Here is a 6,000-nt window from a genome sequence, read left to right on the forward strand (position 1 = left end):
ATATCTTAACCAGAAGAGGGGTTAGTACTTGTTTTCTCCATTCCAAATACGTACGTTCAAACTGTTACTGTGTTTTTCTCAGAGTTTAGCTTGCCTAGATTTTAAGTTTTATATGAAGAACACCTTTGTTAGTGCTATGTAAAACCTATGACCAACACATTCCCAGCAAATATTTACATCCAAAAATATTTTTCTTTTATTAGTACCTATGATTTAAAACAAATCACCTCTTAGGACCAGAGGCATCCCTAATGTTGGAAAATTACAAGAGCATTTACACTTACTTGAAGTTACTGAAGGCTTGAGAGTGTTAGAATTTATAAAAACTCATAAAATTCACAGAGTTTATTTCTGTCCTTTTAAATAAAAACAATAACTACACTAATCAGTTCATCTCTAGGCAAAAGAACGGTTCAAGTCTTACTAAATCAAAGGGATTATGAGAATTATTAGCCTTGCTTTTTCTATGGAAACAATGTTCCTCTCTCACTGGTGAATATCCTAATTTTAATCAGCTCACTGTTAAATACAGGAGATTTCAGAAGTAAAATGTTAACATTATGTGAATCAAAACTACGGGTAAATGAAAACTTTCATGCTAGGGAAAACACACATAAATTTATCTTTAAACTGCTCCTTCCTGTACACATGTTATTGCCAAGAGTTCCAGTGTCCTGGAAATTAGCAGAATGGAGTCAATCTGTAGCCAGATTATTTGTCCATTTCCTCCTTTGGGAAATTCTGTTAGGTGATATTATTGTTTTAAGCTCATTTTTTAAAAGCATAACAAAACTACAAATGGATTTTAATTTTTTATTATGTTTCTTTAATAACAAAAGTAATAGATGCTTACTGTTACATATTAAATAGTACAGTGACTAATGGAAAAAAATGGAGTAAAAATTCTCTCCCAAATCCCACTTCATGAATAACTTATGTAACTAGCCTGATTCGCCCAGGCTCATTCAAATATATACAAACATAACATCTACAACATATACATCTGTATGCATATATAAACACATACATATGCATACATATGTGCTGGGTTTTATTTTTCACAGGATAACAACTTACTACTCTGCAACTTGGCTTTTTTGTCATGGTTATGCTTTCTCATAAGCAGACACAGAGCTAACTCAGAGTTCTTACTATCTGCAAAGCCATCACACATAGGAATATACCATCACTTACTTTCCTCCTAATGATTCTCCTTGCTTCTGAGAGGGGCCAGGCCCTTCCGAATGTCTGCTTCAGTGGTAACACCTTGAAATTCTCCTTTCGTTTTAGATCTCCTTTTCACAACTCCCTCTGCAACAGGCACACGGGCCTAGCAGGAGCGAAGAGAGAAAAGCTTATTTTAAGCATTTCACGTGAAAAGCTAAATGACCTATATATTTTAACATACACCACCATCTAGATAAACCTGTACCAAGATACTAACACTTCATGTTACACGGCAGGAGAAGTCAACTATCACAGCAAAAGTCCCCTGGAAAGAAGACTGAAAGGCCCAGCTCCAACTCTGGCTTTGCCACTCACACAGTGCTGCGGCACTGACAGGTCACCGAGCTGCCTGGAGTCCACTTCCTTTCTGCTTCATGAACTGCTTGAGCCAGATAATTTCTCAAGGCCCTTCACACTGAAGTCAAGGACTCCTTCCTCCTGGTTGAACAAATGCTCTTTTATGATGGCCCGCAGAGGGGGAGATGACTAAAAGAGCCTTTGTTTAGCTTGTACAAAGAGCTTACTAACAAATTAACTGTAAGAGCAACATAAAATTAAAAATATGTGAACAACTGGAGAAGGCAAGCTGTTTAAGTACGTCCACAAGAGCAGGATAATAGACTATTTACCAACAAAGACTATGTTAATCACAACTACAAAGGTCAGTAGTGTAGCTAAAAATCCCCTATATTATTACATATCTTGAAAATAATTAATTTTCTTTTAAAAATATAGTAAGTAGGCCAGGGATATAGCTCAGTGGTACAAGCGTCTGCCTGGCAAGCGTAAGGTCTTGAGTTCGATTCCCAGTACCAAAAAAAAAAAAATATATATATATATATATATATATATATAGTAAGTGATGAGTGGCTATACAGTACTTTGTGCTCTAATCTGCTTTAGCTCAGATCTAGATTAAGCTTCTTCTGTAAAATGAAGAAGTAAACCAAAAGCTTTTAAGTCAGATCTTTCCTGAGCATGTGCAATAAGCAGCAGACACTGCTTTGTTCCAGGGATACAACTGCAGAAAGGGGCCCGTGATCTGCGCCCCACAGACAGTGTAACTCTACGGTTCTGCACCTCAGATTGCTTTCTAGTTTAAACTGGCCGTCTCCCTACAACCCAACTGAATTTAGTCAAATTTTATTATGTATCTTTTAAAAGATTCATATAGTATTTCTCAAACTATTTCACTACTTTTTTTTAAAGACAAGATCTCGCTATGCAGTCAGGATGGCCTTGGACTCACTGTGTAGCCCAGACTGGCCTCAAACTTGAACAAGTCCTCCTCAGCCTCCCAAGTGCTGGGACTACAGGTGGCACCACTTAATGACTGGAAAGAATTAGTTTTTACTTCAATTGGCAAAGAAGCTGGGCAAATTGCAAAATTTATAGGAAAAGAATGAAAGTGAGCTAGCTGATATCCGTAAGTATTCATAAGTGATTTTAAAACACACCTGCATTTTAGTTTGCCTACTCTCCACCTTAAAAGTATACAAAGAGGAATGGAATTTTAAATTTAATTTTCTATCTATTTGTCCCGAGAATACCACGCACTGATCCTACTGCAGAGGCCCAATCCTCCGATGGAAGGAAGGAGTGAGGGGAAGGATGCCTGGGTAAGGATGCCTGGGAAAGGGCGAGCCTGGGAGCAGGCAGCGGCGCGCAGACAGGAGCGGTGCTGACTCCGGCCGGAAGCGCCGGGAGAAGACCTCCTACTCAGCTGCCTCCGACCATCCTTCTTCCAAGGGATGATGAGGCAGCAGGGAGTCAGGAACCCACTGAGTCTCATGGACCCCGGGGGTCCCTTGGTGATTTTCACCAGTCCTCCCCTGGCCACGGTCCTGGGTCCTGGGTCCTGGGTCCTGGGTCCTGCATCCCGGGTCCCGGGTCCTGGGTCTTGGGTCCCGGGTCCTGGGTACTGCGTCCCAGGTCCTGGGTCCTGCATCCCGGGTCCCGGGTCCTGGGTCTTGGGTCCCGGGTCCTGGGTCCTGCGTCCCAGGTCCCAGGTCCCAGGCCAGCACTCCTGGAAGATGCTGCTGCTGCTTCATAAAGCCCAACATTGGGCCTCGCTGAAGATTCCAGAAAAACAAAACCCCACCCAGCTTTGGTTCAAAGTACAAAGGTGTGTCTGGAACTAGGCCAAGGTAAGTGTGTGTGGAAAAATCAGTGACCTGAGGCTGATGCCTGAACACTTTCTATTTACGGAGACACCAGAATAAGGCATAGGGAATCCATGATATGGCACCACCGCCGTGGCCCACACAAAAGTAGCTTTAATAATATTCAATGGATTTTAACTTTAAATGTCTATACTTAAAAGACATTAATGTATACAACTTTGTTCTCAAATCTAATCTAGGAAAAGGCTATTTATACAAACTACCATTTTAGTTTTTTCTTTAGACAGAGAAAGGCTTTTAAACTGACATGCTTTATATGTTTTGATTTTTCTACGCATTTTCAAAAGACCTGCTCCCTCTTATAAGTATGAAGATGAAAATTGAAAATGTTTCTGTACAGAGTTTAAAAAAACTGCTGGAGAAAATTGTCTGCTGGAGAAAATTTCTCTGCTGGAGAAAACTGTCCTTGAAACAAAAAATAATTCCCAGCCAATTTTGTGGAAAAAAATCTTACTAAATATAAGACTAACTCCCTTTCCTACTTTTCCTACTTTTCTGGTAGTACAGAAATTATATATTGTGAATTCTATACTAGAAGCTATATGTACTATGTTTAACATATTTTAGGTTATAAACAGAAAAAGCAAACTCAGAAAACTATACTTTTATGTACGAAATAAGTGCTTAGATTTAATTATAGCAGAAAGAAAAATAGATTACATTTCCTGAAGATTTAAGGAAAAAAAAAAAATCTGCTTCAAGAGGTACCGTCATTAACAGCTATACAAAACTGTAAATCTGTAACCTTTGAGGTCATAGGGGGATGAAACCCTGCTGTTTCTCCCTAGACTGCTCACAGAGCCAATGTAATATAACTTGGGAATGAGTCTTAAGGTTATCAGACATTTCTCATCACTGCCTCATAAGCTACCTTCAGGCATTCTTGTTTACAGCAGCTTAATAACAAGCAGCAGGGAAGTGGAAATTCTTTCTGTCTGGCAGCAGGAGGCCTAGGAAAAGAACTCAGATGAAGAACATATTTCACATCACCAGAGCTGACAAATGTGAAAAATATGCCAGACAAACTCTGCAAGCTACAGTTTTTGTAATTAGAAACGCTGGAATCTTTTCAGTAGTGCTGCCCAAATCGGAGGGGTTTTTTTTTGAAACAAAAACAAAGGGACTATTTTTCTTATTGAGCACTGTTGTTCTTATTATTTTTTTTCTTATTGGTAAAAGGCTACACTGCTCAAATTAATTGAATAATTTTTCAGACTCATGCTTTAACTGGTAAAAAGCAAGAGTATTTCATATAAAGTCGTATTTCATATTGTTCAAAAGTAAAAACTGGGGACCAGGTATGTAGCTCGAATAGTAGAGTGCTTACTGAGCATGCTCCAGGCCTGAAGCTCAGTCTCCAGCACCTCCCCCAAAAAAGGTAAAATGAAAATACTGCTAAAAAAAGAACCATCTGGTCAACCGAGTTGTCCTCGGCCGCTGCTCTGTGCCAAGCACTGGTCACACAGTGAGAACACACAACCCCACACCGACGCACTCGCTCATCCTTCCAAATGCTTAAACATGCATTTACCACTTAGTGCAACGGCTTGGGATAGACAGTAAAGACACAAAACAACACTACAGAACCACGTTTCTCACTGCTGGCAGGAGAAGTTATAAATACTACGGGAAAAGCTTAAATGAGTCCTAGGATGCTGCTTGAAACTGGAATAATCACTAGGAAGTCTTAGTCCAGGCAGAGATGGAGCTACAGGTGTACACACCCATACCCTCAAACAGATTTCCTAGCTCGGTCCCTGAAGACCTCCTAAGACCTGAGAGGCACCACACTAACCACACATCACAGGCAATGCACACGCCAAGCGCCAGGCACCTGGCTGTAAAATACCAAGGCACCAGAGCACCTGGAAAAAGGGCTGAGCCCAGGCTGGTGCCAAATGAACTCAGAACACCCCGTTACACCAATGAAGGTAAGATGTCCTCAGATAAATGGAAAGACACAGGAAAAGGACAAGGGGGCATTCCACAAGGGCCCCAGGGCCAAGGCTGAATTTAAGCATCAAAATACCTGACGACAGAAACAGAATGAACTGTAACTTGTTAAGTAAGAATCTACGCATTCAGATAAATACACTAAAAAGCAAGGAAGAAAAAAAGGAAGAGCTTCCATACAGTCAAATGCCAGCTAATAAATACGGAAGAGAAAAGTGGACGAGGAACAAGGTATTATTTACAGGTCCAAAGCAACTCCCTATAAACCACACACAAATCACAAAGGAGCAGGCAGCACAGACGAGGGCAAACCTGGGGGCACGCAGCGGGGGGCACACTGCGGGTCTCGGTACAGACGCGTCGCAGGCTCCCGGGCTGCCCTTCCTTCCCCGCTCTGCCTGCCGAGCCCACACAGCGCCATGAGGGAGTGGCCCTGCTACGCCAGCCAAATGGACGATCCTCATCCAGACACGGGACCCAAGTTCTTCAAACGATACTAAAGTCAAGGACAAAAAGAGACTAAAGAGCTGCCCCAGACTGAAAAAGCAAGTACCATATTGAAATTTATTCTCAAATGGCTCAGAAATATAGTACACACATCTAAACACAGTAAACAAGAAGTAAACCTTGGTGAATG

General features: G+C 41.1%; 1 protein-coding gene across 4 annotated transcripts in view; it reads right to left on the reverse strand.

Moving 5' to 3' along the window:
• Disp1 (dispatched homolog 1 (Drosophila)) overlaps positions 1-5,758 on the reverse strand; it is a 120,041-nt gene extending 114,283 nt beyond the window's left edge. The window contains exons 1-2 of one of the 4 annotated variants that reach the window (XM_005409242.2): positions 5,676-5,758; positions 1,195-1,330 (exon numbers count right to left, since the gene is read on the reverse strand). The gene's annotated coding sequence lies outside the window, so the exon portion shown is untranslated. Of the gene's footprint in view, positions 1-1,194; positions 1,331-1,444; positions 1,463-1,542; positions 1,559-5,675 lie in introns of those variants that run through there. The other 3 variants (XM_005409244.2, XM_005409243.2, XM_013507055.1) reach the window with 3 other exon arrangements.
• Between the last annotated feature and the right edge of the window lie 242 nt (positions 5,759-6,000).

Source organism: Chinchilla lanigera, unplaced genomic scaffold, assembly GCF_000276665.1.
Source record: "Chinchilla lanigera isolate Chin_1 unplaced genomic scaffold, ChiLan1.0 scaffold00119, whole genome shotgun sequence".
Classification (NCBI taxonomy): domain Eukaryota; kingdom Metazoa; phylum Chordata; class Mammalia; order Rodentia; family Chinchillidae; genus Chinchilla; species Chinchilla lanigera.